The sequence below is a fragment of the Hippocampus bargibanti genome, linkage group LG16 (assembly GCF_051943395.1).
Source record: "Hippocampus bargibanti isolate YZ-2025 linkage group LG16, ASM5194339v1, whole genome shotgun sequence".
In the NCBI taxonomy this organism is placed as follows: domain Eukaryota; kingdom Metazoa; phylum Chordata; class Actinopteri; order Syngnathiformes; family Syngnathidae; genus Hippocampus; species Hippocampus bargibanti.
In genome coordinates, this window is record NC_142749.1 from 3714262 (window position 1) to 3740662 (window position 26401).

At 40.9% G+C, this 26401-nt stretch overlaps 1 protein-coding gene across 1 annotated transcript in view; it reads right to left on the minus strand.

Moving 5' to 3' along the window:
* Positions 1 to 26173, minus strand: part of nrip1b (nuclear receptor interacting protein 1b) — a 55600-nt gene extending 29427 nt beyond the window's left edge. Inside the window, exon 1 of the mRNA XM_089017227.1 lies at positions 25929 to 26173. The gene's annotated coding sequence lies outside the window, so the exon portion shown is untranslated. The remainder of the gene's footprint in view (positions 1 to 25928) is intronic.
* Positions 26174 to 26401: the final 228 nt, after the last annotated feature.

The following is a 26401-nucleotide window of genomic DNA, read 5'->3' on the forward strand; positions in this document are numbered from 1 at the left end:
GATTTTGACTAACAGTTTGAACAAGGCCCATGTGTCTGAGCAGGAGAAAAAAATTACTCTGCACTAAAAAAATAAAACCTTGGCTTGCAACTGTAAAAACATTTCTCTAAATTAAATGTTTCACAGAAGTATAGGCGCACACGCGCACGCACATACACACACGCCTTTTCCTAATGGGCCATGGCTGCCATCAAACATGATGCGATTTATTACGATATTAAAAAACTATATTCAAAGTTGTCTTTTGCGTAACAAAAAATAATATACAGAATTATTGAACTTCTATAGTGATACCTTCGCTGACGAACTTAATAGGTTCCGAGAAAGTGTGTGTAAGGTGAAAAATGTGTATTCCGCACATGATTTTACCATAGGAAACCATTAAAATGATAATAATCCCTTCCCAGGTCCCCATAAAACATAATTTTCAACTAAATAAGCCTTAAAACTACACACAATATACCTTATTTTATGCATAATAAATGTGCTATGGTATTGTAATTAAAGAAATAAACTGTACTGTATAATAAGGTGGTTTTATTTACCTGTGTGATGGTCGTTGATGGCTTGATGGAATGGATAGCTTTTTGTATAGTGTCTCAAGGAGCTCTGGGTTGTAAATCTTAGAAGTTGTGATACAGCAACAGATGCAGGCAGACACACTAGAAACTTCATTAATAGCTGGTTCCCTTGCTTGTATGTTCTCTTCAAATTGTACAGATGGCTTGTGCATTATTTGTGGGGCTTGATTGATGAGATATTTTAACCTTGGAGTCTCTGCCTTTGAAGTATCAAGAAAGTTGAAACAAGTCCAAATTTCACTGTTTTCTATCCATTTTCTCACTATTTCACTTTAGTTTTACACTTTTTTTTTTTTTTTGTTTCAAGCTCTGTCGTCTTCCTTTCGTGTGTGTGTGTGTGTGTGTGTCTCTGTGTGTGTAACCCCTCCTCCGCTCACTGCTGCATGTGTCCTGCTGCGTGTGTCCCCTCCCTCCTATCCCTCCAAGGATCTTGACCAATCACGTGTGGCTTTAACCGAAGACTGGGGGCGGGGAATAGAGGACAAAAAAAAGTTGGCTGCCATTTCCAGCTCCTTTTTAGGAGCTCCAAGAACTGGCTCATTCACCAACGACACATCACTCATTGTGGTGTGTAAATAGTTCATATGCCAAGATTATATTCTCGCGAATTTAACCTTCATCAGATGAAAAGTTCGTTATCTAAAGCATTCGTAAGCTGAGGTATCACTATTTCCAAATTAACTTAACCTGTGGTTGCAATTGTTCCGTTTAAAAAAAATAACGTAATAATAAATTATCTTGACATAATGGTTGTATTTTCTATTTCAAAAATATCAGCTGGTCTACATAGTCTGGAAGCAAGTACTTCACTGAGTGTTGTCAACGGACATTATTTACTCACCCCATGTGCATTGATTCATGCACTAAATTTACATATGCAATAACAAACACAAGAACGTACTATTGAGGTTTTCAACATATTAGGCTGGAAACACCTTTTTGGTTTGGCTTTTTGGTTTGCAAAGGCAATCGATCCATGGCAACGGGTTTGCCACCACATTCTCGTTTCTTGCAAAATTCAAAGTGTGTCAACAGAACTGAATAGCTATTCTTCCTGCAACCATTATCAAAGTCATTTATTTATTTGTTTATTTATTTAGTTAAGTTTGCCAGCAAGTAGCAATCCTTTTTGATGACACCAGATGCGACATATTCAACAAAATAGAAAGCAGGTCCTGCGGACCTACACAAAGTTGTTCTTGTATGTTTGAGTCCACCTTTTCTGCTCTTGTAGGACAAAACGGTCATGATGTCAGGTCTCGAACGGACAGCGTGAGCTGAAACCTCATTGATCAACGGACACATGAAAACTGTGAACAAGACTGACCACGAAACTATCGAGTTGCAGTTTTCATCAATATGTGCATCGACTGACAATATATTCATGTATAATTACCTCCACAATTGTTGTTTCTGACAAAACAATGATTTGTGTTGAATATCCAAAGTTGGCAAAATTTCTTAGCACTGATTAGGTCGTAAAGGTAGTAAACTGCATTAACTGTACCATAAATAGGGCTGACATTGGCTGTAGCAATCACAGTGCTGTTGATCTTTGGCCACTAAAGTAAAAATATGGTCATCATTTAAGCGATGACCCAATTATCAAGTTCCAAATAGAAGAATCTCGCCAGGGCATTCCTGAGATATCGTGCTGGAGCTGACATGGCGATCATCACAAAGGAATGTCAATTAATATAAGACACAATAAATTAGCATTTCAGCAACGACTTTGTGTTTACTCACATAAACCACTGGGACAAAATGATTGCAGAATATTTCCGACTAAAATACAGATAATTGATATTTAAAATGACTGCTGACTATCCGTTTTTAATGGTTACAAAGAAAGAAAAGTGCAACAGCACAACTAAACCACTGCAAGTGGTTGAGGCTGAATTCACGACTTCTTTTCCTTTCGGTTTTTCCCGTCAGGGGTCGCCACAGCGAATCAGTCCTCCATGACTGAGCGTTGGAAAGTAAAATGTGGGTCTCGATATTACGAATCAAATGTAAAACACGTCAGGATAATTTCAGTAATTACTTCACATATAAGGGGCACTGGCGTATCAGGCGCTTTGTCATCTTTTAAAGAAAATCAAGTTTTGGGTTGCACATTATACAGCGGAAAATATGAAAATTTCAAATGAGATAACTCAATTGCAGTCATATAGCTCACCATAAGTGGATACACAAACAAATTAACAAATATATTTTCTGGTGCTAGAAAAAATGTTTTTCAATGATGGTTCACAACTATTTAAACAAATACACATCTGGTATCTGTGTGTGCCATTGGTTTGAGGGAAAGCATCTGCTTATGCATTCAATTTGGTACTTGGAGGAGTAACTTTGTTTTACATTGGTCAAATCGCAATAAAATTTAGCAAACAGATCCTCCTTTCTGAAAAGGCGATCCAGTACCATTACTTTCCAGTCCCTTTAATAACAGCATTTCACTCCCATTTGTTCCTCTTACCTCAGCTTTTTTATTTGCACAATATATCTAAACAGTAACTGGTACATATGTACATTTGTCGAGTTGAGCATAAAAGACACCCACGATACTGCTCTCAAATCTATAGTAGGCCCGGGCGCACCAAAAAAAGCTCAATTCGATATGGTGTGTTTGAGTGTATGCGCGTGCATGTCTGTGGTTGATGGTTTTATGCACCCCCCCCTCCCTGTTCCCCTTTCCTGTTCCTCTTTAATGTCACAGGGCTAGCTCATATGACCTTGAAGAGCAGCATTGGCACGGAAAGAGCGAGAGCTGCCTCGCTAGACATCTCAGTCTTCTTACTCCCCCAACGTATTTTCCACAGTCAATCAAAATTCCTATCTCTTTTCTTGGGAAGGGATTTATGAGAATGCACCATCTTTAACGTCTCTATTGGACAGAGAGAGATTTGCAACTTTTCAGAACAGGAAGAAAAATACGAATCTGCAACCCCATTCACCTTTTGACCTTCAAGTACCAACTGTGAGTCATTCAGTAAGCATGTGGCTTCACGGAATACACCTGCATGATGACTGCAGAACCATTGTTTATCTGTGAGGAAATTCCAGGCACTCTTTCCTCCCTGTTGTGTCCTGAGTCACCGGCACACAGTGACCTGTTACTTCACAACAAATATGCCAACCTCGCTTTTAAGGATAAGCGCCTTGCTTAGCAGCCAATCACAATTTTCCTGATTAATAACGGGATGGGGGTTTGAAGCACCTTACGTCCAGTGTTTTGACAAGCGGATGGGTGACCTGCTGCGTGTGTCCCAATAAGGACCTTTGATTTTTTTTCCAAAGTAAACACTCAGTCCGTCCAAGGTCTAGTTCAGCTGCTCCACTGTTATACTGGGCCTCTTAAACAACAGCCCAGTGTAGACTGTTGTAAAAACATACAGCAGTTTTGTTATCAGTACGAAAATATTGTGGCACCCTTCCTACAACTGTAAATCAGGCCAGCAAAGTTCAAGTGATTGGAATGATTGCCTTGTGTGGCAATAAAGGGAGGAAACGATGCATTCCTCTGTGTAAGCTCTCAGTCGTACAGGAGTGGTCCATCGATGAAAAGGTTTCTTCAGCCGTCATCTGTACTTCTTTGAATAAGAATTTTTCCTCACTATGTTCTAAAATCAATACAGCCACACATATTGGAGGGTTGGAAATTCAAATAGACAAGCTGCAGTCTCTTGCTATGCCTGACCTTTCTAAACTGTAATGTCAAACTCAGATATCCTGGAAAGCCTCTGGTAAAAGTGGTGCTTCTCACGATAAAAGAGAAACCACTCTACTTTTGTTACAACGTTCATAGCAATGGTCCCAGACAGTTTCTTGCATATTGGCTTGACACGACACAAGTGCACAGAAAGGCCACACGTCTGCTGCTGAGAAACTGTTGATGAGTGACATGAGCAATGAGAAATCTTCTCAATTAGCTGCGTTAAGGGGCTTTCACACAGAGACATGTAGTTCTGGGGCTAGGAATAACATTGGACGTCTGTGCTTACTGCAATGGAAGCACTTGTGAGCTGTGGCACTGTGACTTTACTGTGCGCGCTAGCCGGACCATTGCTGCTAATCCGATCCTCCAAACATGTTTAGCGCTTCCCCGGGATATTAGGTTGTTTGTTAATATAACACCTTTGCTAATGGGTCGGCGGTTATAGAGAGGAAAAACAGATCTGACACATGTAAGAAATGCTACTGTGCATAGCTAACACAAACTGTAACTGTAGTTTAATGTTGTGTGAATGGATAGAATGAAATGGTTAAAGTGGGCCACCATAGATCCTTCATTGTTGAAGACACCAAAAAAGTAGACTTGTTTGTGGAGGCACCGGTGTCCTGGGAGATACATTACAGGCAGATTTGTTCCACATAGTGAAACACGAGTAAGCGCTACTGCCTAAAAATTGCCTTGCTCCAAAGAACAAGACTCAGTTCGAGGGATCTCGGTACAGTGACAACGACTGCACCAACTATTGCTCGGGAGGAGCTCTAAAGCTGGTTTTGTTCTTATCTGATGCATGCGAATGAGACATTTCAAGGAACCAAAATGACATACAATGTAAGTTGGAGAATGTCCAGGGGCCGCAAATTGCCCCCAAAACCCAAACACCGTTTTTATCATCACGTAACCATGCATCCAGTACGATTTGCTGAAGAGAAAATTTGCTTTTCGTGATAGTGTATTTCATATACCATTGTATTATATACCATTAGCTCCTTTAACCATTCCAACCTTAAAATGTCAAAAGCTTGTTCTAACATGACACATTGCATGTTGTCAGCTTTGTTAATGATTACGTTTGTTTTGGAAGGAACACTTTGTTAAGACGGGTCTCATTTGGATGAAGAAAAATCAAAGCTAAAAAAAAAATAAAAATTAGGCAATCCAATGTAAGCAAATGATCTCTTCACATACTTGGCTTAGGCGCAGCTGATAGGCAAAGAGGTAATAGCAGCCGAATAAGAATCCGTTAACATTCTGTCTAAACCTTAGTTGAACTTCATACAGTAAATAACCTGACCTGAATAAAGTCGGGCAATTCTGGGATGAAGTAGGCTAAATTTAGCAAACAGCGAACCATGTGTCAGGGAAATTGAAATGTGAAAAGATCCTTTACTTAAAAGCGCCTGCAGCACGGAGCTTTGAGCTTGTCAGGTCTGACTACAGTAATCAAACGCTATTACTGGGGACCAGAGAGGAACTCAAAAGCAGAGCAAGTACTTCAGAGTATCCTGCACGGTCCTGTACATAAGCTTTATATGTGTGTGTGTTTTTCAAGTGTGAGGCTGGGAGTGCAATGAGACCTCAGTGCTCAGCTTGGGGCATATAATCTATGGTTCATTTGGAGCTTTTCTCTCCACTATGACAAGCCGTTTAGAAGACATAGCCTCTGCCGCTGACCCAGTTCTGAGTGGTTGCGTCTAGCGACAAGGCCCTGCCTCCCCATCAGGCCCTGCTCCTCGTCTAACTGACGATAACACCACCACCCTCTGCCTCCGTGAACTGTGAGAGAAAAAAATAGGTCACCCTGACCCACTTTTTTTCCACTCCCCTCCCTAACATCATGGAGTTCTACTGAGCATGATGGAGGGGGGCATTACATGCAAGAGAAAGAGTGAGGAAGACAAAGAAAGAACAGGAGTTTAAAAGGCAGGCTCCAAGATCTTTTGAATGATAAGTCCTTGTGGCCTTTTGGAATAGGTCTGACCCTTATCAGATGGCCTGTTGGAGAAATCCCTCCAATGCCTCAATACAAGTGTTGCTGAGGTTAAACACCCATTTAATCAACTCCTAATTTGTTTCTTCATCTCTTCGACCTCATATTGCCTGCTCAGAGTGGTGAAAGGGATCATCTGCCTTATGTAACCCTTACACCCTGCGACCCGATAACACGATAAGGTGTCCACTGGCGTAACCACTGTCCCTAAAATGGTTAAACACATAATCTATGTACACCACTATTGGTAGACATCTGGGTTTTTCAAGTATGTCATTCCAGAGGGACAAATTACGAGCGTCTTGGTTAGAAGGGCTTATTAGGGGTGGTAGTATAGTTGTGCCGAAGCCTGTCCTGGTGCCTGGCCCCGTTTGAATGCCTCTGTGTGAGGCTTGGTCAGCTCATGGTATATATCTCTGATCATGCACATCTCTCATGCAAACCTCACACTCATTAAGTGTGCACTTGCTAATGCATTGCTTTTATAATCCCTCCATGCATTAACATGGATCTCTTCCAATGGCAACTGCTTTCAAACATAAAATGGGAATGTTGCAATTCTATAATCTGCTAAATGTTATCTTTAATTGCACGCTTTCTCACTTCAGCACAGTGTAATTACTAATCAGCTCACACCTTTGACTGCTTACTGAAAGTAATGTCCCAGACAAAAATCATCACTCAGTGGGGGCCAACTTAGTGTTCACCTCTTATTAAATACCCTTTACATTTGAAAAGGATAAAGTGATCATTGTAATGAAGATCTGCTGTGTAAAGTATGCAACCTTGTTGTCAAGTCAAGATTTTCCTTTACGCCAATACAGTATGTTCTATGCGACCCCATTAGTGTAACAATGTCCTAATTCTTCTTGTGTTTGTCGAAGATGAAAGCCATTCGATTGCACCCCCAGAGGTGGATGCAATTTAGCCACTTGCTGTCGATTGAAAATAACATGAAAGGCCTCAGGTAACTACCGTCACAGCTCACTTGTTTTTTTGGGTTTGATCATGTGATGTTTGCAAATTACCTCAGCCTTTGTACTGTATTCCAGGAAGGTGGAAAATCATATTAATCCCATTCCTATTGTACCTGTTGTGAATTCTATGCAAATGTACTAGCTGTGCAAATATGAACACCAAAGATGGCTGATTTAGCTTAAAAAAGAGTGAGGTATATGGAGAAACAGACTGCAAATGTCAAATGATTGAAGCTGAAAAGAGAGACTGTCATTTTCAGTTGACAGCATGTAGCAAAATGGCAGTGCCCTAAGATTGATGAAAACAGTTAGACTTTTCTATGGGAGAGATTTGTCACCCAAATACAACTGTTATCTTCACATTTTTCCACATCTCCAAATATGAACAAAAGTTTCGGTGTTCTCGAAATGTTTTTTATCACTTTAACATGTCCATGTCTAAATTTTGTCAAACATCACACAGCATTTCAAGACTCACACATGTTTTTACATATTCATGTGAATAAAAGCCAGGGTTGCTGTCTCCATTGAGAATAGTCATTGTTTTGTATAGGAAATTTGAAGTTTAAAAATCAGACATTGGCCTTTATCTGATCTTTTATTTGATGTTTATTTTTTTCTCCTCAAGCTTGTTTTACCTTCACATCTGCTATCTTTTCTGTGTCACTGCAGCAGTGGACAACAACAAGAATAATCAGATCTTCCATGTGAAAGAGAATAAAAAAATGTTGGGGAAACAAATTAAGCTCATATTTTGTTTCCTGACTTGAGTAAAATAAACAACTAATCAAAGTTAAGATATAGAGTCATTTTTTCAGGAGAATGTACGTTATCATTTCATGGAGAGTGGAAAGAGGAGGGCTGGCCTTTATGCAAATGGTATTTTTCCAAACTTCCTATTGTGTGAATATCTTCAAAAAATGCCCACTAATACACTAATATAATTGAATATTCACACATCTTTAGCCATGACAAAAAAAAACTATGCAACATTAAACAGCAGTTGAAAACCGTCCCCTGTGGATCTGAAAAACGTAAAAAATCACTTTTTTTCCAGACCAATCTCCTCCTGTTCTGTATTTGTCTACTTATTTAATATTCCACAAACAGAGTATCTACTGTATCTGAACACCATGTTGAATCCACTATGGCTACATAGAGCATATCATGCTAAAGAGCATTTGTGACTTGATGTCAACTTTAAATAATATGTGACTCATCACTGTTTACATCAATACCCAATTATTGCAGAACACTATTTTGAATATTAGCGTTCATTATGTGAGCACTGTAGTGTCTTATAGGTTACCTGTGTGAGTACTTTCATTCCACCAGAAGCTGGTGAGGACACACATTTCCGTATGTAGAATGCATTCACAGCAGTTCGACATGCTGCTTTACAACCCAAAGGAAGGTCGACCTGCCACTAAAGCCTCACCAGCGCAGTGTTAAGCCCATGCGTGCTAATGGTGACCTGGTGCACACAGACTTGTTTGTTGCCACTGCGACGAGCGATGGAGCCTGGTGTTCCACTTTTCACTTGTGCCAAAGATGCTGAAAAGCTTTGTTGTATCATACATTGTGGAACAAAAAAGGCCAGATGCATACAAAATGACTATTAAAAAAGTATTCAAGGTGCCTGGTCTATTTATTTACCCGAGGTTGGTTGGGGTTTGTCGTTCCAGTTAAAAGGGGTAGATGTAGGTCAAGCCACGCCTACTCATAAGCACCAAGGTCACCACTGAATGGGAGAAAAGGTGGATTAGAATGAGAGGCCCTGAATAAACCACATTCGTCTGGCTCCTCGCCACTCCTGGCCCGAGACGTGTAAATACTGTTATAAAAGTATGGCCGTTCCTCTTTTACCAAGCAAGTGGCCACACGTGTGCAACTCTGATATCATGATCCCAGTAACATTGAACAAGTTTTAGCGTCTTATATTTCCTGTTAGGAAACCAAGTGAGGGTAATTTATGTCATCTCTTTGGTATCAGTATATATATATATATATATATATATATATATATATATATATATATATATATATATATATATATATATATATATATATATATATATATATATATATATATATATATATATATATATATATATATATATATATATATATATATATATATATATATATATATATATATATATATATATATATACACACACACACACACACACACACACACACACACACACCCTCTTGAGATTAAATATGAAAATAGCGTGTTAATAATTTCACACATAAGCCATCTCAGAGTATAAATCGCACCCTTCACCAGACTATTCAAAAAAACTGCAACTCAGTCAGCTAAATACAGCAAAAATTAGTCAAACGAATCTCGGACAAGCGCCAACGAGTTCAGGCCGCGATCCACTGAACTCGCTGACGATTGGCTTTTCCCAGTTGATGCTCCAGGAGGACGCGATGCATTACAAAAAGAAATGGCTGCTTCAGTAACGGCTTATTGAATGAAGACCCAAGTAATTAAGTCATTGTACTACAGTTGATGTGAATTTATTTTACGACTGTTTGAGCGTCTGTGTTTTATACTTCCCCGTTCAGTGTTTGACTTAAACATACATTCCATACAAAATACAGCACTGAAGCATCTTACAATCAAAATCACCTTACGAACGACCGCTCAGAACGTATCTCATTTATAAGGTGGGGAGTGTCTGTACTGTATGGTTTGAATTTTGGGTTTGTGTGTGACTTTCGAGGCATATCTCCTGGAAGTCACACCCTCAACTATACGACTGGCAGACCATTCAACTTTAGAGGTTAACTGTATTCTGAGGGTGAAGGACATTGATGCAATCCTGTTTGGCCACATCCCGATTCAGCCAGCCATATAGTGAATATAAAAGGGACAGACATGTTAACGTGGCAATCTTAAAAATACTCTCAACCTGAGACTGGAGCACGATCCACGTTGGGACAGTGAGCCAGCCGGATTTAAACTGCCCAGCAGCTGTGGGCGGGCAACAAATTACGCAAGTCAGCTCAAAAAAGACAGCTCACAATATGCATCGCCGAGGACATCAAACAAAACATTTCCTTAAAACATGATTGATCCTCATCAGGTAAACCCGTCAGTAAAATCAACTTTTATAGCCCAGAATTCCCCAATAAGACACAAGGGCTGGGTTTGTTGGACATCCTGTTAAATGTCTGGCATGACCTCCACCCACCCTTTTGTGACTTTGGGACTGATTACTCAATTGACTGACAGCAGTGAACCTGCTCATCACAAGGGTCTCCTCCTCTTTATCCTTAATATGCATACAAGGTCAAGGAAAGCTTAAAGGAGTGAAGGGTGCCACATGATTGGATCTCCTTGTGGACAGCTACTTCGAAAGCCTCTTGAAGAATAAGGTCAAGGACACACACTTGCCAAACGAAAAAAAGTCAGTACATTGCAAGTGTGAAAGACCGCAATTAAGACAGTGGAAACGGTTGGACGAGTGACTGCGGTCCACATGTTCCGTCCCGCTTTCATCGCTTCAAATCATAAGCTCTAATTTGATTATCTGTTTTAATCTTCCTGCTTAGTGGACACTTTCATTCAAAGTCACTTACACGGTGATCATTCTTGCACCCCCTCCTTGCTACAGCTGGATATTTACTGGAGGAATCCAGGTTAATTGTCTTTGCTCAAGGGCAGAGTGTGAGTAGAGTATGAGCCAGCGATCTTCTGGTCACCAGTCCATTTTGCCTAAGTAATAGGTCATATGGCTGGCTCAAGTCATCGGCGCTGTGCTCGTCATCTCTTCCTCAAATGGCCTCCCTTTCGAATGCAGTTTAGGGGAAAGCGGACTCTGTCTGTTTACGCTGCGCTGGAATGACCATACTGAGTATTGTCACCTCAATGATGGATTTCTAAGTGGGTTAATGGTTTATAAAAGCAAAACAAATGCAGAACTAATTGAAGGGTCACTTGGTGTGACAAACTGGTTACGATAAAAAGTCACAATCCTTTGAAGGTATATGAATAGAATAAGATGTGTTGTGCAAATTAATTTTGACAACAGTAATAGTAACTAACTTCTAACAGTAACTGAATTTGTACCTGAATTACTCCATCATTGTAATTTAGTACTGTGACAATTTCACTGGCCCATTACAAACAATAGAACACTATAGGATATTTGTCATTTGTCAATCATTAACAAAAATGTTTCAACTGCATGAGCCAGCTACAGTGTGGAAACAAACCTAACGATTTAAAAAGAACTCACCCAAAAAGTGCCACATGTGACAGTTGAAGCCAGCAAACCTTACGACAAACAAATAAATAAAACTGCAGTCTCACAAATGTCGCTATGCAGTACTGCCGGTGACGGCTCGCTCTGTGAAGTGCTTGTTGAGGAAATGAAGCGATATGAAAAATGCAAATCACATGTTGATATGACAATTTCTTTTCAATTAGGTTTTGATCAAAATAACATTGACAGAAACAATTCTGTTTGTTTATTTCCAATTGCTACTTCGTTCACAAACACAGATCATTCTTATTTAAATGAACAGTGCAAAAACAATAATTTTAATCAGGGATTCGTTGATATATATATATATGACCGCAATTATATATATATATATATATATATATATATATATATATATATATATATATATATATATATATAATATATATAATATATATATATATATATATATATATATATATATATATATATACTACCAACTACCAAAGTATATTTAAAAAATTAAAATTACCGTATTCTCCACACCGGAGTATAAGGCACACCCCCATGAATGGTGTATTTTCAAACTTTTTTCCATATATAAAGCACACCTTCAATGAATGAAAAAGTTTTCCAAATATAATATATAGATATATAAATGTTTTCCAAAGATAAGGCACTACAGTAGATGCTAAAGTTACGCGCTACTTCTACAGAGGAAAATGGAGAAAGTGTGTCAAGGACTCTGAGGAACAAATATATGATCCATTTGACTTAACCAGTCCCCATATATTTACCATTACTTTCTGGGCACAAAAACAATTTCAATTAGAAAATATCTGCTTTGCGCATCTACAGTGCTATTCAAAAGACTAATAAAGGCACATTCAAATCCAATCCAAAATGAACTCCAACATGCTGTCTCCCGAAGGTAAAGGACAATCAAAAAAACCTCCTCCCCAGCTCAGGCATATCATTTGTATTTATAGTTATGATTTTGTTTTTAGATTAATACATGTTCCGTGGCAGAAATAAAAGAAAGTGCTTTCAATAATGTAAAAATGTGAATTGCATTAAACACAAAACATCCATGTTGAACCCTCTCATGCACCCTATGACATAACTGTCGTAACTGCTGACATTGTGAAAACAATATAAGTGTTTATACTGCCTCACTCATCCAAAAATACATTTTTGATGCTCTGTTGTCATAGTTACATACTGTTTAAATCACCCTTTAGCACAGTCGAGATATTTAAGTTTAAACAAACTTAACTCGTTCCTGATATCAAATCAGTTGATTGATAAATGAAACCCTCATGGTGGCTTTTTGCAATATTGGAAAACAATAGTTGGCAAATATCACAGTCAACAATTGTTTAATACATTTTTAATTTAAAGCAGATTCTTTACTTACAGACAGTGTAGGTGTTCAAATACCTGACATGTTTCGGCGTCTACTTCCGCCTTCGCCAGAGTGTCACGGATGTTATTGTGACGCGCCATTTTCAGCTGGTGTTGCTATGAGGACGCGACTTACCTGTCAGATCTGACAGGTAAGTAAAGAATCTGCTTTAAATTAGATATCAAGTAGACAGGATGAACTTAGTACAACGAATTGTTTAATACAGCTTTTCTCCATCCAACCATTTTTCGATTTGCTTCTTCTCACAAGAGTCGGAAAGGTTGTTAGAGCTTATTGCAGCCTTCCGTCTCAGACAGTAGGCAGGGGACACCCTAAACTGGTTGCCAGCCAATCACAGAGCACACAGAAATGAACAACCATCCATCCTCACAACTAGGTACAATTGGGCAGAAATCGAAGTACCTGGAGAAAACCCACACAGTGATAATCATGCAAACTGCACACAGTTCAGCCAGAGATGTGAACCCAGTTTCGAAGAACTGAGATCGACACGGAAACCACTGGACCAACATGCTGATCTATATTTTGTTTAAATAGAAGACATCCGTCATCACAGAAGCCACAAAGAAAATTAAATGGAACATTAAAATATATAAGAACTTCTGTAATTAATTTGAGAAATGTGTACATGCAGATAAGTAATGATCCTCTCCTCTTTCATCTAGAACTGCTTCATGTCATGTCATCACAAAGAGGGTACAGCAAGTCCTGAAGAATGAATGTCTCTTTGTGTCTTTGTTTTAGTTTTTTTTGTTCTTTTGACTTCAAGATGGCGCCCCGAGAGTGGCTGCCTTTCCAGCAGCTCATGTATTTTGTTTTTCTACTTTCATTCCTTTCATCACTTTGCTGCTGTGAAATGTAAATTTCTCCATTGTGAGACTAATAAAGGCAAATCCAATCCAATCCAATCCAAAAGTAGGATGCAATACCAGTTTTAAAGTGAACAAAAACCGAAAATTAATTTTAAAAAAGTGAGAATTATTCGAGAATAAAAAAAACTCCAAAACTAATAAAAAGGATCACTCTGCGATAATCCGATTCTCAACAAAGCCCTGTATAATTGTACTGTATATAGTGCGCGGAAAATAGTGCGTGGAAAAAAAACTATTTCTTGTTGCTCGGCAACAACCCAGATCATCACTCTATGTGAACTAGGATTTGGGGGTTCAATATGATACGAGTTATATCAAACTACAGTATTTTGTGTGTGTGTGCGTGTGTGTGTGTGTGCGTGTGTGTGTGTGTGTGTGTGTGTGTGTGTGTGTGTGTGTGTGTGTGTGTGTGTGTGCGTGCGTGCGTGCGTGCGTGCGTGTGTGTGTGTGTGTGTGTGTGTGTGTGTGTGTGTGTGTGTGTGTGTGTGTGTGTGTGTGCGTGTGTGTGTGTAAAGAAATCCTGTACTCTTATTGTGTTAAATGACAGGTTCAAGAAACTTTGATTTCTGAATTTTACCCAATTTCACTCTGTTACAGATTGGAAATAAAGCCTGAAGGCGCAACTTTACCACCAATAAAGCAACATAATCCATCATTCATTCATAAATTCTGAAAACTCTTTAGTTGATTGCTGAGGAAATTTAATTTCAAATGAAAGCTTTTAACAGAGACAGATATAATTAAGTTGCACAGATCTCTGTGGTACTCCCCCGCACCTCTTGGCACACCCCAGCCTGGAGTGACGTTGAGGGGGGGGGGGGGAACATTAGCTGAAGGATTTGCTGCTGTGAACTGCACCGCTCTGTGTCAAGGTGTCAATGGAGTCATACGCCCACGTTTCACGCAGAATGTTACGTAAAGCCTCCCTCCCCTGTGCCGGCTTACTGCACCAGTCGCCATGTCCTTGCCTGGGCTGCTCAAGGTTCTCAAAAGGACAAGCTGCAAGAAATTGGGAAGGACAGGGCCCGGTGATAGGTGGCGTTGTGAGGGAGGGGACAGCTTCCAAGTGACAGCCTTGGACTTTGAATTTAGCGCCAGACAGCCTCATGCATCAATACCTCAACTTAAAAAGACAAGCCACTAACCTTGAAGAGGCCAGGGACTCTTCAGGAATGAGTGGCATTTTCACTTAGCCCCCAGCTTCTCCCCTTCACTCCAGGCACATAAACTGGTTAAAATAAGACACAGTGAAATAACAGCCGATCTCTCTCTGTGTCTCTATTGTGTGACCCCTCTCTCTCAGTTTTCCGTGTGACCCATTGTTCTAGCTTTTGGCCAAAGACTTCTTGCGCAATTCCATTTATGTAACTAGGGCAACATAGACATCATTCAGTATAAACGACGAATCACAAGGCTTTTTGGCACATATTTGAATATTCTCTGGATTTTGTACTGCATTATTCCAGACTTGATACTTAAAATGTAGTCCCTTTGCAGGGCAGCGCAACAGCACTTCCACCCCTCGCCCCCCATTTCTGGGCGACTCTGTCCTCATTCCCCTTGGAACCTGCCCACTCTGTCACGGCGGTGACATGAGCCTTCTTGTGGCAACAGAAACCTTTCCCTTGTCTTACTGCAGCAGCAGCAGACTCATCACACTGGTAGAGAAACCTTCCGATTGCACCTCGTCCATCGATGAGAAGGTTTCTTCAGCCGTCATCTGTGAAATGAACAACCATCCATCCTCACAACTAGGTACAATTGGGCAGAAATCGAAGTACCTGGAGAAAACCCACACAGTGATAATCATGCAAACTGCACACAGTTCAGCCAGAGATGTGAACCCAGTTTCGAAGAACTGAGATCGACACGGAAACCACTGGACCAACATGCTGATCTATATTTTGTTTAAATAGAAGACATCCGTCATCACAGAAGCCACAAAGAAAATTAAATGGAACATTAAAATATATAAGAACTTTTGTAATTAATTTGAGAAATGTGTACATGCAAATAAGTAATGATCCTCTCCTCTTTCATCTAGAACTGCTTCATGTCATGTCATCACAAAGAGGGTACAGCAAGTCCTGAAGAATGAATGTCTCTTTGTGTCTTTGTTTTAGTTTTTTTTGTTCTTTTGACTTCAAGATGGCGCCCCGAGAGTGGCTGCCTTTCCAGCAGCTCATGTATTTTGTTTTTCTACTTTCATTCCTTTCATCACTTTGCTGCTGTGAAATGTAAATTTCTCCACTGTGAGACTAATAAAGGCAAATCCAATCCAATCCAATCCAATCCAAAAGTAGGATGCAATACCAGTTTTAAAGTGAACAAAAACCGAAAATTAATTTTAAAAAAGTGAGAATTATTCGAGAATAAACAAAACTCCAAAACTAATAAAAAGGATCACTCTGCGATAATCCGATTCTCAACAAAGCCCTGTATAATTGTACTGTATATAGTGCGCGGAAAATAGTGCGTGGAAAAAAAACTATTTCTTGTTGCTCGGCAACAACCCAGATCATCACTCTATGTGAACTAGGATTTGGGGGTTCAATATGATACGAGTTATATCAAACTACAGTATTTTGTGTGTGTGTGCGTGTGTGTGTGTGCGTGTGTGTGTGTGTGTGTGTGTGTGTGTGTGTGTGCGTGCGTGCGTGCGTGCGTGCGTGTGTGCGTGCGTGTGTGTGTGTGTGTGTGTGTGTGTGTGTGTGTGTGTGTGTGTGTGTGTGTGTGTGTGTGCGTGTGTGTGTGTAAAGAAATCCTGTACTCTTATTGTGTTAAATGACAGGTTCAAGAAACTTTGATTTCTGAATTTTACCCAATTTCACTCTGTTACAGATTGGAAATAAAGCCTGATGGCGCAACTTTACCACCAATAAAGCAACATAATCCATCATTCATTCATAAATTCTGAAAACTCTTTAGTTGATTGCTGAGGAAATTTAATTTCAAATGAAAGCTTTTAACAGAGACAGATATAATTAAGTTGCACAGATCTCTGTGGTACTCCCCCGCACCTCTTGGCACACCCCAGCCTGGAGTGACGTTGAGGGGGGGGGGGGGAACATTAGCTGAAGGATTTGCTGCTGTGAACTGCACCGCTCTGTGTCAAGGTGTCAATGGAGTCATACGCCCACGTTTCACGCAGAATGTTACGTAAAGCCTCCCTCCCCTGTGCCGGCTTACTGCACCAGTCGCCATGTCCTTGCCTGGGCTGCTCAAGGTTCTCAAAAGGACAAGCTGCAAGAAATTGGGAAGGACAGGGCCCGGTGATAGGTGGCGTTGTGAGGGAGGGGACAGCTTCCAAGTGACAGCCTTGGACTTTGAATTTAGCGCCAGACAGCCTCATGCATCAATACCTCAACTTAAAAAGACAAGCCACTAACCTTGAAGAGGCCAGGGACTCTTCAGGAATGAGTGGCATTTTCACTTAGCCCCCAGCTTCTCCCCTTCACTCCAGGCACATAAACTGGTTAAAATAAGACACAGTGAAATAACAGCCGATCTCTCTCTGTGTCTCTATTGTGTGACCCCTCTCTCTCAGTTTTCCGTGTGACCCATTGTTCTAGCTTTTGGCCAAAGACTTCTTGCGCAATTCCATTTATGTAACTAGGGCAACATAGACATCATTCAGTATAAACGACGAATCACAAGGCTTTTTGGCACATATTTGAATATTCTGAGGCACAAAATGGCGATCTCCTGTGGCCACCTATGTTTCCACAGGCTGATAAATTCCTTAGATGGAGCTTACGTCTGTGTAAGCTCTCAGTCATACAGGAGTGGTCCATCGATGAGAAGGTTTCTTCAGCCGTCATCTGTACAAATTTGAAGGTTTCGGACGTTTCGCCTTCGTCAGCGAACTAAGAACTTTAGAAACCTTCTCATCGATTTATATGGAGCTTGGACGCCCTCTTCTGGCGGCTTTTTGGTGCAACACGAACGAGGTCCCCAGACCAAACAAGTACAGCAAAATACATTGACGTGATGGAAGGACCGCTACAATGTGTCTTTTTTTCGGTCAGGTTCATTTCGTGACGTCACGTACGGACTCGTCACCAACTCAAAAACAAGACTTCCTGAATATTCAGCGCGAGTCTTAATACGTAAAATATGGCTATATGCGGTGGAATTATACGCTAGAAGTGATTTGAAGCCATTTTACAAATTATGGACACAACTTATCCGGAGACGTCGGTTGTCCTTTAAATCTGGTAGAAAAATAAAGATAATTGCTCTGTTATTATCCCAATTTGGACCCCTCCTCACCAACGATGACAAACGGCAGACTATTTTATGTTTGACAATATTATTGGGGTGTGTTGAGAACGATTTTGTCATGAAACATTACAAATGCGATGTCTCATCTCTCACGAAAGGTTACCTTCGAGCAAGGGTGTCAAACTCATTTTTTGCCATAGGCCACATTGTCGTTTCGGTTTCCTCGCGATGGCTGTTATGAAATTGGGGAAGTCATTAGAATGTTTAATGCCCTCCACATATTACATATAGAGCATACAACAAATTAATGAATAACTAATTTTCAAAATTGAAGTAGAAAAAATCTGTTAGTGTGATTTACATGGCACAATTTGAAATTTTAGTTCGGACTTTAGCAAGCATCATGGAGTTTGATTTGCTCTCGTGGGCCGAATAAAATGATGCGTAGGGCCAGATTTGGCCGTGCGTGCGTGCGTGCGTGCGTGCGTGCGTGCGTGTGTGTGTGTGTGTGTGTGTGTGTGTGTGTGTGTGTGTGTGTGTGTGTGTGTGTGTGTGGTGTGTGTGTGTAAAGAAATCCTGTACTCTTATTGTGTTAAATGACAGGTTCAAGAAACTTTGATTTCTGAATTTTACCCAATTTCACTCTGTTACAGATTGGAAATAAAGCCTGATGGCGCAACTTTACCACCAATAAAGCAACATAATCCATCATTCATTCATAAATTCTGAAAACTCTTTAGTTGATTGCTGAGGAAATTTAATTTCAAATGAAAGCTTTTAACAGAGACAGATATAATTAAGTTGCACAGATCTCTGTGGTACTCCCCCGCACCTCTTGGCACACCCCAGCCTGGAGTGACGTTGAGGGGGGGGGGGGGACATTAGCTGAAGGATTTGCTGCTGTGAACTGCACCGCTCTGTGTCAAGGTGTCAATGGAGTCATACGCCCACGTTTCACGCAGAATGTTACGTAAAGCCTCCCTCCCCTGTGCCGGCTTACTGCACCAGTCGCCATGTCCTTGCCTGGGCTGCTCAAGGTTCTCAAAAGGACAAGCTGCAAAGAAATTGGGAAGGACAGGGCCCGGTGATAGGTGGCGTTGTGAGGGAGGGGACAGCTTCCAAGTGACAGCCTTGGACTTTGAATTTAGCGCCAGACAGCCTCATGCATCAATACCTCAACTTAAAAAGACAAGCCACTAACCTTGAAGAGGCCAGGGACTCTTCAGGAATGAGTGGCATTTTCACTTAGCCCCCAGCTTCTCCCCTTCACTCCAGGCACATAAACTGGTTAAAATAAGACACAGTGAAATAACAGCCGATCTCTCTCTGTGTCTCTACAGCCGGAGGCCAGGAGCTCCGCGACAGGAAAGAGAAGCAGGGGAGGTAGTCACTTTGGTTCCACTCTCCTAATGTGACCACATACTAGGCAAGCCAGCAAAGGAGTCAGCTCCTCTCACATCAGAGGCACAAAATGGCGATCTCCTGTGGCCACCTATGTTTCCACAGGCTGATAAATTCCTTAGATGGAGCTTACGTCTGTGTAAGCTCTCAGTCATACAGGAGTGGTCCATCGATGAGAAGGTTTCTTCAGCCGTCATCTGTACAAATTTGAAGGTTTCGGACGTTTCGCCTCCTATCAAAGAGGCTTCGTCAGCGAACTAAGAACTTTAGAAACCTTCTCATCGATTTATATGGAGCTTGGACGCCCTCTTCTGGCGGCTTTTTGGTGCAACACGAACGAGGTCCCCAGACCAAACAAGTACAGCAAAATACATTGACGTGATGGAAGGACCGCTACAATGTGTCTTTTTTTCGGTCAGGTTCATTTCGTGACGTCACGTACGGACTCGTCACCAACTCAAAAACAAGACTTCCTGAATATTCAGCGCGAGTCTTAATACGTAAAATATGGCTATATGCGGTGGAATTATACGCTAGAAGTGATTTGAAGCCATTTTACAAATTATGGACACAACTTATCCGGAGACGTCGGTTGTCCTTTAAATCTGGTAGAAAAATAAAGATAATTGCTCTGTTATTATCCCAATTTGGACCCCTCCTCACCAACGATGACAAACGGCAGACTATTTTATGTTTGACAATATTATTGGGGTGTGTTGAGAACGATTTTGTCATGAAACATTACAAATGCGATGTCTCATCTCTCACGAAAGGTTACCTTCGAGCAAGGGTGTCAAACTCATTTTTTGCCATAGGCCACATTGTCGTTTCGGTTTCCTCGCGATGGCTGTTATGAAATTGGGGAAGTCATTAGAATGTTTAATGCCCTCCACATATTACATATAGAGCATACAACAAATTAATGAATAACTAATTTTCAAAATTGAAGTAGAAAAAATCTGTTAGTGTGATTTACATGGCACAATTTGAAATTTTAGTTCGGACTTTAGCAAGCATCATGGAGTTTGATTTGCTCTCGTGGGCCGAATAAAATGATGCGTAGGGCCAGATTTGGCGTTTTATTACATCAAATTTGAGATGGTATGGTAAGGTATTGAAGCCCACTATGCATCGTGCCATCAAACTTGTTAAATACCTGATTTGGATTTTTGATCATCAAGTGTGAAGTCTGAAACATGTAAAAAAAAGTGTGTGTGTGTGTGTGTGTGTGTGTGTGTGTGTGTGTGTGTGTGTGTGTGTGTGTGTGTGTGTGTGTGTGTGTGTGTGTGTGTGTGTGCGTGCGTGCGTGCGTGCGTGTGTGTGTGTGTGTGTGTGTGTGCCTGTGTGCGTGCGTGTGTGTGTGTGTGTTGTCCTATGACGTCTGAATAATTCAAGACAATTTCAATCCACCACAACCAATGAATGGAAATAATTGAGAGGCCTTTCACTGTGCCAAGGTGATGCATACGATCAGCCTGGAGGTGAGTGGAGGGAGGCCACGAGGGCGGGAGGGGGGGGGGTTGCAGGTGTTTAAAGGCCATTCAACAGATGACTCCTGGCTTGTGTAGCTCTGTACCCCCGGGCCTTGACTTTGACACCTGTGCCATAGAGTGTCATAGTGTCATTGGCACGTTGCAACAGAAATACTGAGATAGTGGCAGAGTCACTGAAAGATTTAGAAGTGTCACGTCAGACCATTCAAAACTGTTTACATCAGCATGGGCTGCGTGATAGATGACCTAAGGGTAAGGGTACCTGACCACACATTCCATCCTTACTTGAGTAACATTATAAATACACTGATGGGTCTAATTTCATCTCCATGGACTACAATGCTCCAGCTCATCGAGGTCACATAATCAGGGAGCAACTGTTGGAGACGAGTGTACCTCAAATGCAATAATCTGGATGTCGATGAGAAGGTTTCTTCAGCCGTCATCTGTACAAAAGTGAAGGTTTCGGACGTTTCGCCTCCTATCCAGGAGACTTCGTCAGCGAACTAAAGTCTGACTGGTCGTATCGGCCCCATTTATATATCCCTAATGTCCAGACCTAGTGGTGCCGGACACAGCTATGATAGGTCCCTACTCTCAGGTCAAAACATATCAGGAGAGCACTCACTAACTGTGGGTACCCTCAGTGGTCATTCAACAAATGTCAGAAAGAAAGAATAGCGAACGAAACCAATAATTCTCAAGATTCTAAAAGGAGAGGAGTAGCAGTACCGTACATTGCAGGAGTTTCTGAAAAATTACAAAGAGTCCTTTGGCAACATAAAATTCCTACTTATTTCAAACCGATAAACACGTTAAGGCAAAAATTAGTGCATCCAAAAGATAGGCTACCAAATGAAAAACAAAGTAATGTAGTTTATTCCATACATTGTAAGAATGAAAATTGTAAAGAGCAGTACATTGGGGAGACTCAACAAATTCTCAAAAAAAGACTTTATCAACATCGCAGGGATAATACTAGTGGGCCTCAATCGGCAGTACATTTGCACCTAAAAGCTACTAACCACTCATTTGACGACAATGAGGTTAAAATCTTAGCGAAAGAACGTAGATGGTTTGAAAGGGGGGTAAAAGAGGCGATTCTTATAAAACAACAAAATCCTTCATTAAACCGGTCTGGTGGTGTGAGGTTCAATTTGGATCGTTCATACCATAGCCTGCTCAGGCAAAACAGGTTAGGCAACTTTCGCAATGCTGATGAGGGTCGTTATGCTGATGAGGTGATACCGGGGGGAGTGGGGGTAATAGGCCAATCGTTAGTCAGGAATGTAGGAACAATCAGTGGGGCCACAGGGGGGGGTCCCGCTCCCCCCCCAACCTGAGAGTAGGGACCTATCATAGCTGTGTCCGGCACCACTAGGTCTGGACATTAGGGATATATAAATGGGGCCGATACGACCAGTCAGACTTTAGTTCGCTGACGAAGTCTCCTGGATAGGAGGCGAAACGTCCGAAACCTTCACTTTTGTACAGATGACGGCTGAAGAAACCTTCTCATCGATGGACCACTCCTGTACGACTGAGAGCTTACACAGAAATAATCTGGATGATATCCAGATCTGAACCCTATTGAAAATGTACAGGGTCAAAGTCCTGCAACTCCGAACCTCCATGACAGAAGGGCTGCCCTGCCCTGGCAGACGTATGAAGAGCATGACGCCGAAAAAAAATTAATATAAACTACCCAAAACACAAAGGATAATACTAGCCAGCCTAATGTCAACTCTTTTTGAGAACTCAACTATCATTATAAAGTTAGTTTTACTGTTTTTGTACTTTCTATTGTCTTCGTTATAAAAGTATTGTTTTATTGTAGTACTTGTGATATCTGCTTCATTGACAGTACTTTGTATACAGGATGGTTGTTTTAAAGTGCCATTGAGTTGACTGGAATTCCATCCTCTCATGTGCCATGTATCGTGTTTGTTTTTACAATGGTTCTGTGTTTTATTACATCAAATTTGAGATGGTATGGTAAGGTATTGAAGCCCACTATGCATCGTGCCATCAAACTTGTTAAATACCTGATTTGGATTTTTGATCATCAAGTGTGAAGTCTGAAACATGTAAAAAAAAGTGTGTGTGTGTGTGTGTGTGTGTGTGTGTGTGTGTGTGTGTGTGTGTGTGTGTGTGTGTGTGTGTGTGTGTGTGTGTGTGTGTGTGTGTGTGCGTGCGTGCGTGCGTGTGTGTGTGTGTGTGTGTGTGTGTGCCTGTGTGCGTGCGTGTGTGTGTGTGTGTTGTCCTATGACGTCTGAATAATTCAAGACAATTTCAATCCACCACAACCAATGAATGGAAATAATTGAGAGGCCTTTCACTGTGCCAAGGTGATGCATACGATCAGCCTGGAGGTGAGTGGAGGGAGGCCACGAGGGCTTGTGTAGCTCTGTACCATCTTTTTTTTCCTCACATTCCATCATCTCATCCTGCTTCCAAGAGTGATAGCTGTAAAAACGCATTTAGCTGTTGCTGCTTCGTCATCAAAATGAGTCCCATTGACTTTGGTTGCCTTCTGTTCATGATAAAAGCACCAACAGGAGCCAGAACCACCATACGTGAGTGAGATAAGGCCGTCGTAACTACGTTCTTGGCTATAAAATAATATTCTGAGCTACAGAACACAAGTAGTTTTATTCCAGCTAAAATTTCACCTTGGGATGACTAAATTTTTATATGTTGGTGTTTTTAATCCTTGTTTCCTGTGTATAAGCAATGCTTTAAGAAACATTAACATGTTAGCAGCAATAGTTAATCAGCGATTTAATACGAATACAACATTAGATGTCACATGGCATAAAACATTAGCAGTACAGATACCTTGAAATACTTTTGAGGCTGACAAGCTTTTGTTTCTAACACTGATGAGACACAAAGTTGCGAACCGGACAAAAAATGTATGGCGCTGTTATACTTGCATGATTATACATCTACATACATCTATATTTCTCCACTGCGAGACTAATAAAGGCAAATCCAATCCAATCCAATCCAATCTCAGTACAGTAACAGGCATGAAACAACATACAGTTATCAATCCTTCTATATAACTACTATTTAATCTGACTCCATGCATACTGCTTACAAATAACACTCAAAATATTAAGAGAAATGCATTTGAAGTGCAAAGGTCAATTGTGTGATTCCCTGACGTGCTCTGAGAGGATGAGAATGTGCTTTTGTTCCTGTCAAAGTGCCCTTGAACAATGTTTAGTGGCCAAAACACAGTGCTGGCCAGTACCCAGATTTGCAATAAATCAAAAAATGCAGTAAATGCCCTGACACTTGTTCTAGTAGATTGTGCATTAGATTACTAGCCACCCCAAGAGTGACTCGGTCATCATCCCATCAATGTTTTCTAGGGTGTGTGTCTTTCACTTCTGACTGTCATTTGTTTAAAAAGTGTTCTAATTTGTGGTTTGGGGCATATTTTCCTGTGGAATGATCTGCTAAAATTAATGTGATTCCCGATGACAACACACGTGCAAAAACAAAGCCAAGTTAATTCATGGAATGTCCTCTTGATTCTGTTGTAGGCTACTGCACATCACTCATCAGCAACTTTCACTTTAATAGCCAATAACTCAACCGACCCATCTACATACTCTCTCCACAGACCACTCATGAGTACAACTTGCAAGCTTGGCTTTGAATTGAGAGATGTTTGCTTCTTGTGAAGACGAAGGGCAAATTGAACAACCTTGAAAATCTTCAGGTCAAATAATTAAGCGGCTTAAATGCTCAACAAAAGGAAGGCAAAATGGTAGAGAGCCCCAGACACGGCTTTGAAAGAATTTAAGACTCTTCTCTACATTATTCGAAACTTGACTGATGCTAAATTAGGTTTGTGGAAGGTGGCACATGAACTGAATACACAATTTCTTTGTACATTCAATATCAGGCCACTGCTGGGAGGCTTTCAAATGTGACCTTTTCAAACCAAAGACTGCGATGTACTTTGCCTTCTTTAATGTAACTTGTCGCAAACCTCAGCGTGTGACCTTTTCTCTGCTCCCTGCCAAAGTCAAATGGAGCAACAGGACATTGAAGAAAACACACCACACCACGCAAAGGCCAGTAAAAGGCTGTGTGACTTACACAACAGAAAACTTTGAACTCTGGCAACACGTCATGATGACACAAACAGTGGTGGATGCACTTCATCATACAAGAAAGAACCAACATATTTTTTTTTTGTTAGAACGGAGGACATTGACAGCTCATGACCTAAACCACGAATTATTGAGTTTTGTGGACTACATTAAATAGTCCACAAAGAGTAGGCATGTAAAAACTTTTAAAATGGCAAAAAACACATCAATTGGAACAAACACAAAACAAAAATCTCCCCAAAATATTCAGTATGAGTAACTTTTGACTAGGACGATTACAAATCCAATGTCATTATATCTTAACACATTTATTTCATTATGTCACTCCCCACCCCATTTCGCCTAACCGTTGTGCAAAAACAAATATTTGGGGGCGCCTGTGATGTTGGACCGATAACGATGAACTGCAGTCACGAGAAAAAAAGGCATACACATTCAAAAGACCAATAACAACCATTCGGTGGGATGGCATTGACGTTCAAACAACGGTGATGCTCAGAGATCCTATTATCAATTTGTGACAGCAGCGTTCCAGTCGCAGCCGTTGCTTTCATTTTTTTCTAGTTAACAAATCATTCACTTGTAATTTTTTTGTATTGACATTTTACACAAAAATACGATGGGCAGGGACTAGTTTATTGTTCGGCGATGCAGACAGCGTCTTTCGTCCGCTTTATGTGATGAAATAAGCATTATTTGCGCTGCTCCATCAGTATGCTTCTACCGCCATACGCCACTCAAACAACACACATCGATTACTCTCAATAAAATACGTTATAATAAGCACAACCGTTCTACCGCGTCCGTTGTGAGCAACCATGTATTGTTTTCCTTTAAATCCCGGTGTATGTGACTGTTTCGCTCGTGTGTTACATTCCTACCTGAGGTGTCCAGCGCAGAGTCAGTCGGAGAGGCGCATGAATATTCGACACGGGCAGCAAATCCATTGAAAACGGCACACATCTGTCTTGTCACTCCGGGCACGAGACAAAAAAATGGCGAGTCGGGCTTTCGATATTAAAACATAGTCCAAAAATGCCTCAACTACTCTTTTTTCGTACCAAAACAGTCCGAAAGGAGGTGTGATGCGCGCGGCCAGTCTGTGGGAATTGTTTATTCGCGGAGTGAGCCCCCCTCCGTGGAGCACAGAGCAGGGACAATCGCACCCCTCCCCGCCTGCTGCTTTGACACCACCCTTAAAGGAATACGCACTTCCACCACCCACACGTATAAGAATCAAAACAAAGTAAAGACGCTTAATGGACGACGCGTGAGTGATTCATATTTTGTTCTCCAATATCTATCCCAAATGCAACGCTATATGTTGGTGTTTTTAATCCTTGTTTCCTGTGTA